This window comes from Nelusetta ayraudi, unplaced genomic scaffold, assembly GCF_046127955.1.
Source record: "Nelusetta ayraudi isolate G7.1 ecotype Tasmania unplaced genomic scaffold, CSIRO-AGI_Nayr_v1 ptg000095l, whole genome shotgun sequence".
NCBI classification, from domain to species: domain Eukaryota; kingdom Metazoa; phylum Chordata; class Actinopteri; order Tetraodontiformes; family Monacanthidae; genus Nelusetta; species Nelusetta ayraudi.
Genome location: NW_027466145.1, coordinates 225,001 through 237,500, shown reverse-complemented (window position 1 = coordinate 237,500; position 12,500 = coordinate 225,001). Strand labels below are relative to the sequence as shown.

Here is a 12,500-nt window from a genome sequence, read left to right as displayed (position 1 = left end):
ATCTAATGGGCTCATGTGGCTCCAGTATTAGCAGTGGACAGGTCGACAAAAAAGATGAAAACAAACAAAACCCAATATAAACCGAAGTTGATTAGACTTGAATGAAAATGTGCCCTCCGACTGTTGCCAAGCGCGAGCCTCCGAGCCAAGGTTGGGTCTGGGCCGAGCCTCCGTCTTGTTTTACAATGGCCTTCCAAGAAGCGTTTTTCGGATTTGTTTATTTGCCCAATCTAATCAAAATGAACGGAAATCAACCGGCCATTCAAGGCCCAACGCCGCTTTCAAGGAGTCGGGCTAAGGCAATCAGAGACGTTCGGATGGGGCCGTCGGCCGGAAATTACAGTGACTTTTTTTCTCCTCTGTGCCGCTTAATCAGCGATTTCCTTGCAGCCTTTCACACCGTGGATAATGTTTAGAACCATTTTTTATTTATTTTTTTTTTTTTTCAAACCGCCACCGCCGATGTGCGTTCTAAAGCGGCCGCTGATTTCTCGGCTCGCTTAAAAGGGTTCCATTCCGCTGTGTGTGAGTCTGACCTCTGAGTCGAGTGAATCCCACCTCCTGTTCGCTCAAATGGACACCAGACAAAGCAGTGGGCGTGGCCTTCTGAATGGCGGTGGTGGTGACGGCGGCGGCGCATCCCGTCTGAAAGTGCTTCGGCAGACGGATGAGCGGAAGCAGGATGTCGTCGGGTGTGGCGGCGATGTGACGGCTTGATCAGTGGGTCGGCGCCGCCTTTACAAATGGTGCCGGTGCGGCGACGGATCTCATTGCCTTGCGGTCTGACGGACACTTTGATGGATCGACGGCCGTTTCCTTCTCCTCTTGCAGCTGTTTTGTGCAAAGTCGTTGGCGTTCTCCTCCCCTCAGGATAGTTCACCTGTGATTGAATTTTTTTTTTTTTTTACCTGTTTTGCACCGTGTTGATGGAGAGTTTCCGGCCTCCTCTCTCTCTCTCTCTCTCTCTCTCTCTCTCTCTCTCTCTCTCTCTCTCTCTCTCTCTCTTCACGTCTTCAGAGGAGCCCTCCACCGTCACTTCCAGTCATCCTGGTTTCTCCGTACATCTGGCCAGTTCGTTGGTTCTTTTCCCTTTGCGTCCTTTCTTGAGTCCGTCCAAGCATGTGAGGATGAGACGTCCTCGATACCGGCACCCTTGTGTTGGTTTCCATAGCACCAATCTGCTGGCTGGCAGTTCTCGCTGTCTTTGGCAGTGTCCTGCTAGTCTCTTTCTCCTGGCTGCTATATTCGTATCCCCTCATTCAGGGTCTTGTTGGTAACATGGACAGTCTTGTTGATGTTCAGTCCTGTGTACTGCGTGTCCAGTGTGTGAAATCTTTCTCGGAAGCTTGCCTGACAGTGCATTTCATATTTAAGACACTGTCAGGTGGGCTTCGTTAAAAAATGGCAGTGAAAGATGGCAGCTAACTAGGAGCAAGATCTAGTATATGTATATTCTTATACATTAATGAGAATTGTTTTAAGGGTAGGAAAACCAAATTCATTTTATTGTGCTGCGAGTACACACTTTTACCAGTGTATTTATGGGCAGCATATTGAGCTTTTACCAATATAAAAATCATAAATCAAGCCAATTTTTACATCCTGGACTACAGTACTAGTAGTACTGGTACTACACACAACAACTGTGTAATTGTCGTATCCCAAAAGATGCAATATTCTTCCTCCGCATTTGACCCTGAGGGAGCAGTGCCTTGCCTGTAAATGATTGGGTTATCTAACCCCCCCAAGTCCAACCCTGAATACTGAGTGCAAAGCAGGGAGGCAATGGGTAATAGAACCATTAGAATGACCCGTGTGAGGATTGAACCCACAACCTCCCAGTCTCAGGGGAGACACTCTACCACTCTACCACTAGACCGCTGATCTGGTTTAGGTTGGAGTTCCACACACTGGCTGTGCCATTGAGGGCTTTCCAAGCCAGTGCCTTCCTCACCCTAAGATCTTGCTCAGTTGAGTTGACCCATGAGCCCCAGGTACTTGAAGTCCCTGACTTGCTTCAGCAGAGTGTCTCCGGTTGTTGCCAGAGGTGGATGCTCTGGAAAGATGTACTGTGTGATGACCTTGGTTTTCTTGGCATTTAGCCTGACACAAGTTTTCACCTTCTCCCAGAGCTCGTGTTTCTTTTCTCCAGGTTGTCCGGCTCCCCCCCTGACAGTCCACACATTTGACTGAGCGACTCTAAATTGTGCACAGGTGTGAGTGTGAGTGTCGTTGTCCCTGCAGTGAACCGGCAAGGATGTCACCTGGCCTTCGGTCCAAGACAGCTGGGCTAGAATCCTGCTCCTCTATGAACGTGTTGGCAGGAGCAGCTGTGATTTGGGGGGGGGGGGGGGTAAAAGGTAATTCCACTTTTTGGAGGTCTAATCTGCAGGGACTACAGACAGAGTGGGGAGGCGGTGAAATCAAAGGGCTCCTCCCACCAGTTGAGGATGAAGTTAACAGGTACTTTGGCGGAACATTGGTGGGGGAAAACAAACAAACAGATGTCACACTGAGGTTGAGGCTGTTGCCACACATCTGAGGAAATGAATCCAGGACACAGACTTGCTGCGAGTTTTCGCACAGTGGCCAGGGCTCGATCGTAATCATCACTTCCAGCTTGTTGAGGTTTCTCTGTTGCCGCGGCGAGGCAGGACCTTGGCGTGCCGGGGACCTATCGACTGCTGTTTGCCGTCAAGCTCAGCTGCTGCATTGGACACAACATTGGATGGCACCACATGAGACAGAGTTTGGTCAATTCTTTGTTGTTGTTGCAGTTGTAGTTGTTGTTTTAACACTGGAACACACGTTTGTCAGTCGTCTCGGACATCTTCACCTTCTTGACGATGCCTTTCAGTTCAAAAGTCTTCAAGCTAACGACAAACGATTCCAGCGCTCCTGACAGGCTTACGCCGCACGATTTCATCCTGATTTTTTGGCAACACACACACACACGTTGACTGCCCCACTAGACGGCCACTCCACTGTGTGGATCAGAACATGTCACTGGAACCTTTGCTGACAAGGCGACGAGCAGTAAACAGCAGTAAACTGCCTTCTGAGTCTGGTTTGCACCGCCTCTGCTGGAAGCGCCTGTACAGACCTGAACATCACCGTCCAAAAAAAAAACAAAAAAAAAAACACACGTCACTTCCGGTTCGAATCGAGCGGCCTCATTTATTTATTTATTTTTCAATTCCTCTTCCTTTTGCACTGGCAGCGCCTTATTGTTGCTCCCTCAGACAGAACCGTGATAATACAGTCCAGGCTGCCTCCCTCCCTCCCGTCTCGCACTCACTCTAGCTCTCCGCTGCATGCGCACGTACTCTGGCGCGCGGGCACGGCACGAGTTGCGCGCTCTCGGGCGACAGAACGCGCAACAAGCGAACCAGCGGATGGGAAGAGAGAGAGAGAGAGAGAGAGAGAGAGAGAGAGAGAGAGAGGAGGCAGAGGAGAGAAGGGAAGCTCTGCTGCTCTTCCAGCTGCTGCTGCTCCTCCTTTGTTTTGTCTTCCCATTATCACGAAGGCGGATTCTTTTTTTTCTTTTTTTTTACTCAGCGCGGTCAATTTTTTTAAAGCGGCGATATTTATACACTTTTTTTTAATGACTAAATTGGCATTTTTTTCTCCTTCCTCCTCCCACTCCCACCGGCTGACATGCCTGATGTCCTGATGCGCCGCCGCCGCCGCTGCTGCTGTTACCGCCGCCGCCGCTGCTGCCGCCGTTGCGCCGCATCACGATTCTTCTCCACGGAGATGCAGAGCAGCTGTCACCGCGTCGACGCTGTTTCGCACGGGAGCGCGAGGATGTGATAGAGGAGGGAGGCCACCTGATCGACGGTGACACACCAGCCGCGCGGGAGCCTCGATGAGCCGCATCGGCGGAGCTTCCCCGGCGACAGCGCCTGAATCCTGCGTTCGTTTCTCCATTTTTTCTCTCCCGTGACGGTGATATTTTCCCCGCTTCTTTCTGATTTTTTTTTATTTTTTTTATTATTTTTTTATTTTTTGTTGCGTGCGTGCGTGCGTGCTTGTTTGCCGCGTTGCACGCCCTCCCTCCCTCCACCACCACCACCACCACTACTGCCGCTGCTGCTGCCGTCGTCCATTCATCCATAGGAGCTCCTTTACGAGGCCCCGCAGCCCGACGAACGAACGAAGCCCCCACCCCCCCACCCCCCTCGGTGGGATGAAACCCGCGGGAATTATGATACCGACGTGACGCGCGGCAGGGGGGGTCGCACGGTCGCTCGGTCGGTAGGTGGAAAGACATCGAGCCTCGACCGGAGGGGAGGAGGAGGAGGGAGGAGGAAGAGGAGGAGGAGGAGGAGGAGGACGCCCAGTTGTTGTTGGACACTCATCACTGCCCTCGCAGGTATCGCCCACCACCACCACCAGTACCAGTACCATCATCAGCATCAGCATCAGCAGCACCAGCCAACACCCCCCCCCCCCCCCCCGCCCCTCCCCGCGGCGAGCATCGATTTCTGCTCTGTTGTATTTCATGGCATCGGGCGGTGCGGTGCGGTGCGGGACTGAGGCAGTGTTGGGTGCGTGAGGAGAGCGGGAGAGAGAAGAGAGAGAGTGGGGGAGGGAGGGAGGGAGGGAGGAGTGGGGGAGATGCGCGAGACGCAGTGAGCGAGGAGGAAGAAGGCGAGGAGGAGGAGGAGGATTGACGGTAAGATATGGATATATGGGGCTGCGAGGATGCACCCCGCCCCTCCTCGCGCGCACGCACACGCACGCACCCTCTCTCTATCCCTCTCTCTCTCTCTCTCTGCGTGTATGCCTTGCTGCTGCTGCTGCTGCTGCTGCTGCTGTCAGGGACCATTTGATCAGTGAGGGACACGGATCTGATGTGCGCGGCCTCAGCCAAACGCGCGCGCGCACACACTTTTGGCCGCTGCCATTAAAGAGCTGGGTCACTAGTAGTAGTAGTGTGTGTGTGTGTGTGTGTGTGTGTGTGCGCGCGCGCGCGTGTGTGGCGAGGCGTGAGTGCACGTGAAATATTAATGGCCACGTGATGAAGCCTCCTGTGCGCCCCACAGAGGGAGGGAGAGAGAGACAGAGAGAGAGAGAGGGAGGGTGTGCAGGTAGATAGAGGGGGAAAATATTGGCATCACGACTAACACCCCCCCTCCCCACCCCCTGTGTGTGTGTAAGATGGGGGGGGGGGGGTCACACACCTTCTTCTACTGCAGTGGGAAGTGATGTAAACCCCCCCACACACATACAAACACACACAACCCCATAAAAACAGGTGCACACTCAGGGTTCGCTCGTTGGTTTGCTGATTCACTGCAGACCACCAGGACTGAGGGAGGGTCCGTTATCAATATTTCAGGGGGAAATAGTGGGAGGACTGGGTCAGTAGAGGAGGCCGAGTGAAGGAGGGAGGGAGGGAGGAGGAGAGGGTGAATGAAGGGAGGATGGAGGAGTCCCGTGGACGAGAGGAGAAAGAGGCAGTCGAGTGGACGACAAGACTCCGCTGTCAGGCCCAATTACTACTACCCAGATGTGTGTGTGCGTGTGCGTCTGTCTGTCTGTCTGTCTGTCTGTCTGTCTGTCTGTCTGTCTGTCTGCAAGCGTGCATGCATGCACATGTGAGTCTGCCTGCGTTACATAAAAAGAGGGGGAAATGGGAGAAACAATGGTGTTGAGTTTCTGAAGAGACAGAAAAAAAAACACCAAACTGATTGTCTTTACACACACACACACACATAAACACACATGCATGCGTACACACACACACACACACACACACTATGGATTTTCTTAATGTGCCTGTAAATTGTGGTAAGTTGTCTAATTTCCCCCATTTCTATTGTCCCACACTGGCTGTCGTCCTGCCTCTGTGCGTCGCTCAGACACAAAGAGTTGCCATCTGTTTGCTCTGGGAGCGTTTACTCAGGCCTGTCCAGAGCTGTTTGTGTGTGTGTGTGTGTGTGTGTGTGTGTGTGTGTGTGTGTGTGCGCGCGCGTGTGCATGCCATTGCTCAGCATATATCACGAAATCGCCAACATCACGGCTGCAACCAGTCGATATTCTCACTGAGAGACAACAGATCGTTTAAGCTAATATTAGCAATTTGTTGTGTGGGTGTGCATATGTTTGTGTGTGTGTGTGTGTGTGTGTGTGTGTGTGTGTACCGGAGCTTCAGAATGGCTGCAAACTGACATTCAGGCAATCTTATCCGTCCATCTCATCAGCAGAGCCGGGTGCAATTCCCCGAGATTTGCTGGAGTTTTGCCATTTATTATGAAGTTGCTCTGACAGAAGAGCAGTGTCGGCCAATCACGTCGGCCTAGATCGACAACAATCAACAGGTGGCGCAGCTGTGCCCGGTCTGTTTTGCCCAATCTTTGTGTAGTGATCCAAAAGCTTGGTGTTTGAGCCCAGGACGTCTCTTCAGCAGCCTCGTATTCCATACTGGTCCTGTACTGGTTGAACTGTACCGGTTGAACTTCACTGGTTGAACTTCACTGGTTGAACTTCACTGGTTGAACTTCACTGGTTGAACTTCACTGGTTGTAATGAGTTTGAGTTAGTTGTCAAAAAAAGCGTCAGTGTCATGCAGCTTTGAGAGTAAGAAACTGTCGCGTGTGCACGCAGGCAGAACCCTCCTGGACGGTAAAGGTCAATTTATCCCACACCAGTTGCACGATTAACGACCACAAAACGCCACAGGTCTCCAGGAAGCAGTCACACAGTTAGCCCTCTGTTTGCCTCCCGCTGAGACCGACGCTTGTGTCAAACTGCCCACTCGTTCGGAAAAGGGAACAAAAAACATTATATATGCGGTCGTTTGAAACGCTGCTCAATGCTGCAGGATGCAGAGGCCGAGAGTTGGAATTTAGACAGCCACCTCACCCCCTCCCCCAACCAACCAACCAACCACCCAACCCATCAACCCCACCCCAATGTTGTCATCGTTACCTTTCCAAAGACGTGACAATAGCTGAGTGTCATTATTACGCCTGCAGTTTTCTTTATGTAATGTGTCTCATCTGCAGTTACGTAAGGTGTTTTGAATGGGGAATAAATAAATAGACCACATTGCTTTCGCAGTTAGATGGCGCGGCTCTTCAACGGTGCCGTTTGTAAAATGACCGCGCGAAAAAACTCTTTTAGTTGTTTCGAGTTGAGAGACAAACTTCTGCTGGATGGAATCGTCCCAGTTCTAAAAAGGAAAAAATGAGAAAAAAAAAGGAAATATGTCCAACAATTGCAATTCAGTCAGGAAACTAACATTTTAATTGCACAATTGCCAGTTTAGCGGTACGGTTCTGTTCGGGGATCCTCCACGCCCGAGGCGAGAAGGGCAGCTGGCCATCGTGAAAGGCATAATGCAGGGAGGGCAGCTCAGGTTCGGTTTGGGGACTCCCTCTCCCACACACTTGCGTGAAAGGCCTGGGCAGGAACAGCAGCTTCGCTGCGACGCGAGGAGCCCAGCAGTAACGATGCAGCAACAACGAACCAGTGGTCTGCTGCGCAGCCGCCACTGCGCCGCCGCAGACGCTTTCAGTGTGAATTGGAGGTAACGCTACGCTCAAATTTTCAGGCGAATGCAAGATACTGTGGAAGCTGGATCATGATTTATTATTTTGTGTCCGTCAAAGATAAGATAAAAGAAACCTTGAATTGTTGTACATCGATTTTGAAAAGGTCTTATCTGAATTGATTTTAAGTCGACCAATCCGCAGCCTCGGAACCCTCGGTTTAGCTGTGACACCGCCAACAGGAGGTGACTTGCAGGCTGTTTTGTGAGGTTTCCTGTATGGTCAAAGGTCAAGCTCCGCCCATCTGGCAGCCACTAAATCTGTTGCTAACCAGCTAAAAGTGCTGCAGACGTATCATCCAAGTCTTTTATTTTGAAAGGGCCTTTCGAGGATTCTGTTGGTTGTTTCCTGGATGGGTGGAAATTAATCCATTGGATCCGGCAGAAGCATTAATTCCTCCTCATGTGTCTGGTCTGTTCAGGGCTGGCTGACGGATTTTGGTCTCGCGAAACCTTTTTTTTTCCCATTCCAGAAAAAAAACACATCTGTCCAGTTTTCATGTGATGTCAGAGTGAAGGTCATCAGGGCAGCCGGCTAATCTGGGTGAACGAGGCTCCGCCGGTGCGTTGCTGTTGACAGAATAAGCCCCCCACCCCTGCCCTCCCTTGTTGGTGGTGGGAGGGGGGGGGGGGAGGAGGATCTGGTCGGCGGCTCTTTGAGATGTTTTGTGCACCACTGGTCTGACACAAAAACACTGTCAGCACACTGCAGGATACAGCAGCTCATAATGGACGACGGGCTCAGTGCGAGATTTCTGGAATACCCCCCCCCCCCCGTGTGTGATTGTTGGTTTCGCAGCGAGCAACAACAGCGTGACGGGAAAAGCGGGCGCCTGATGTGACGTTGAAGCGGAATGTGACGGGCTAAATATAAACATGGAGAGCAGCGGGGGGAGGGGAGGGGATTTCTTGATGCACTCTCCATAACAGTGAACAAGGGAGGGGGGGGGGGAGTGGGGGGTGAACAATAATCGCAGCATCATCATTACCGTCATCATCATCATCATCATCATCATCGTCATCATCATCTATGACTATAATCACACGCAGCCTCGCTAGCTAACGCAGCCCCAGATGTGATGTATTGTAGCCGGCGGTGCAGCGTCGCCTCGCAGCAAGGAGGTCGCGGATTCGATTCCCATCACAGGTTTCTTTTTTCTGTCGGCACCGTTAACGCCACGGCCGGTTCTATACAAGACCCCGTTTTTGCCTTTGCGCTTCCTGATTCTCGATGAGAAGCTAACTAGCTTTCTAGTTAGCTAGCTTTCTAGTTAGCTAACTCACTAGCCTGTGCGTTCCTGATGCCCGAGGTCTTAGAGATACTCATTACGATGTGGGAGGAGCTTGAATGGCATAAAAGAACAGTCCAGGGTGCTGCCCAGGCAACCTAATACTCCCATACTGCACACAAAAAAAATGATATAAGGCGACACAGCGTCGTGTTTAATCTTCTAGTTGCAGACTAAATTCATAGTTAGTGATATTTTTTGTCATGACCGACCAGAAATTAATAAAATAATAAAAATAGATAAAAAAACAATCAATAAATGAATGAATGAATTAAAAAAAACAATGTAACTAGCTGTTCTATTCCTCCACCCAGCGATGAGAGAAACGCTCGTCCCTCGCTTTCTCTCTTCTTCGCTCCCTCGACGCTCCTGAGACGCCCAAGGACGAGGCAAGGCGGAGACACCAAGGAGAGAGAGAGAAAAAGAGACAGAGAGCGCGAGCAGGGAGATGTGCCGCTGGCACGAGCGGCGTTTTTCTTTTTTCTAACCAAATGAGACGTTAATGCCGCGTTCCAAATAGACGCCAATTAAACACGAAGCGTCGCAAAACAGCTGCTGGGAATCGTCTCTGCTTGTCTCGCTAGCAGCTTCTATATATTTAGTTCAAATTGTGTGGTGCGACGACATTGGGGGGGTTTGCGGTAGTGGGTGTGGGGTGGGGGGTTAGTATATTACCTAGGTGTGAGAACAGCTGAGGGGGAATCACATTGTGATCATCCTCCAATTAGAGACGCCACTTCTCTTCTTCTGATTTCAATCACGTCAGCTCGCCAGCGGAATGAGTGGCCAAAGTTTCCTTAAAGGCGCAATAAACAATTTAACATCATTGTGCATCAAAGAAACTCTTAAAAAAATAAATTCAAAATTTGGCCCATGAAGCTATAGCGGTGTTATTTCATTGGGGGCGGACCGACCAACCACAGGCCGTCCTCTCGTTTACAAAGAGCTGCTCGTCCGTGATGGGGCAACGTGAGGCTCCGCCCCCTCCTGCCCATCGGAACGGTTGCCCAAACGCTGTTACAAATAGTGAGAAACAACTGCCCCACCCCCCTTTTAAAAAAAACAACAAAAAAACGTCAGAAATGCAGAAGGAAACTCTGGATTTGCTGTAGCTATACCTTATCACTAGCTACTATCACAAGTGAAATCATCCTGCACAATTATTGTTCGCATGTCCAGCTCATTCACTCCGCGTCCTCACGCTTGCAGCATCATGACATGTTCACATCGACATTTTTCTCTCGGTCTCGAGAGCAGGGTGGGGGCGGAGCCGAGGAGGTCAGAGGAGCGGGAGGAGGCGGGGCCATTTCTAACATCGTCAATCTGTTTGGACTTATTCCAGACATCCATGTGGAAAAGAAGGCGTTCAGAATATCTCAAAAGGGGAAAAAAAAATCTGTTGAATAAACCTGGAGAGTAAACGAACAAATCTGTGTTTCTGACATTTAAATCAGCGTGTATATATATATTTATTCCAAAAGTCTCTGTTAAGCCGTGTTGCTTGGTGGCCGTCAGCCAATCAGGAGAAAATCCCGCCGTGCTGAGCATTCTTTGTTCTCTCCTCTGATGAGGTAACGCCGCCCAGCTGGAATGAAAACGGCCCACATCACAGCTAGCGTCGGCGCTAATCTCATTAGCGGCACTCGCTCCTTCCTCCTGCTCTTCTTCTGCGGCTTTTAAGTGGCGCTCTCAGCGGGTTGCTTCCTGTCTTTGACACGGCCTTTGTTGTCGGCACTCTGTGTGTGTGTATTTGTGAGTGCGGTGGGCTGTTTGTCTCTGAATGCAGCCCTGTGGTGAACTGATGACATGTCCGGGGCTTTTGACCTACAGCCCGAAGGGGCTTTTACTCCACTGAACTGCAGTTTGTTTTGATTGGAAAATCCGGTTGGGTTGGCGAGGTGTGAACATGCCGTCGAACTTTCCTTGATCGGTGTCAATTAGTTCAGTCTGGAAACCTTCGGTAGCTCTCAGTCCACTTCAGGCACAGAGAAACAGGAGAAGTGATAATAGGGGAAGGATGGATGAATGGATGTTTGGATGTTGGATGTATGACTGAAAAGACGAATGGATAGTTGGATGGTGAAAGACTGGATGGATGGTTGAAGGATGGGTAGATTGATCGATGGACGATTGATGGTTGGATGGATGGAAATTTGGCTTGGTTGCTTCAGATCATGTGACCACACTGTGTCTCCAAAAGTGATCTATTGGGCTCTCAAAGGTTTCCTCAGTAGACTCACACCCGAGCACAGAGCCATCTGACCCTGACCTGATCCCTCCGGACCCATGTGGGGGTCTGAAAACTGGAGGGTCTGGAGTTCTGAAAACTGGAGGTCTGGAGTTCTGAAAACTGGAGGTCTGGACGGTCTGGAGGTTGGGAAACTGGAGGCCAGAAAACTGGAGGTCAGAAAACTGGAGGTCTGAAGGTGTGCAGATCTACAGATCTGGAGGCCTGGAAACGTAGAGTCGGTGTTTGATGTGGAGCCAGACGGCAGCAGGCTCTCAGTTAGTTCCTCCTGGGAGGAACCTTTTACCTGCTGTGCTGTGTGCCGACGTGTCTCACTGCTCTACTGCTCTCTCCACATATGACTCTACAATAGCTAATGACCCTGTCAGTTTGGGAACATGAGTGAAGGCTGAGGTGAAATGGCTCCCTGAGATGAAACACCGGGCACATAATACATTTTTTTTTATATCTCACCAGACCAAGTGAAAAAGTGCAAAAGGAAAGGAGTGGAATTCAATAAATCGTTTTTCAAGTATTGAAAGAGCTGCACAAAAGCTCCAGACTGGCGCAGATGAAATTCAAAGTCACACATTCATCTTATTATTCTTTAATCTTCCTGTTTTGGCTGCGTTTGTGTTGGCAGCGACGGCAGCAGGCTGAACCTCTGACGTCCTTGGCCCAGATTAAAACAATGTCACTGTAATTTCTGTAATTTCATAATTGTCGATAATTGTTTACATGATGCTTGATTTGGATTCTCATAGCTGAAAACAGAATTTTTCAGTTTGAATCCAACCGGTGAAAAACATTTTTTTTAATTATATTTTATTTTTTTTCTAATGCCTTACTGGTACCCGGCAATGTCAAGTGATGGATTAATCCATAGTTCGTCCACATGATGTCCCTCTGGTTGTTTCTTCTTTTGTGATCTGCAAGCAATGACCCAGGCAAACATTTTAGTCAGCTGCGCTAGAGTTAGCATTGAGGCGGCGCTACTTCTCTGTAGCAAAATTACCCCCACCACCACCACCACCACCCAAACAAGCCTAACACCACTTGTCGCCGGAAGCTTCTGGAACTGGAATCAAATAACTGCTCCACACGTCCTGCAAACTCGGTTAAAATTTCATCTGCGGTGCAGCCGGCGCTAACCGCGCTAACCAAGGCACGCTTGGTGATGGAAGAATTTCCATCCTGAAGGGGGGTGACAGGAAACATGAAAGTTTAATCACCTCTCCTGCATCCCGTCGAGGTCCCAAGGAGAACGAACCGCCCACCTCACATGTTTGATGTAATGGGGAAACTTCTGGCCTCCAAACTGAAGCCGCTCGCGACTTTGACGGTGACTTTTAAAACATGATCCGTTTCAATCCCCAAGCCGTTTCTTTTCTCTTTTTTTTTTCTTCTTCCTGCTGATTGCGGGAGC

General features: G+C 50.2%; 1 protein-coding gene across 4 annotated transcripts in view; it reads left to right on the top strand.

Moving 5' to 3' along the window:
• The first annotated feature begins 4,006 nt into the window (after positions 1-4,006).
• LOC142902607 (adhesion G protein-coupled receptor L1) overlaps positions 4,007-12,500 on the top strand; it is a 39,956-nt gene continuing 31,462 nt past the window's right edge. For all 4 annotated transcript variants that reach the window (XM_076047826.1, XM_076047827.1, XM_076047825.1 and 1 more), the window contains exon 1: positions 4,007-4,375. The gene's annotated coding sequence lies outside the window, so the exon portion shown is untranslated. The remainder of the gene's footprint in view (positions 4,376-12,500) is intronic.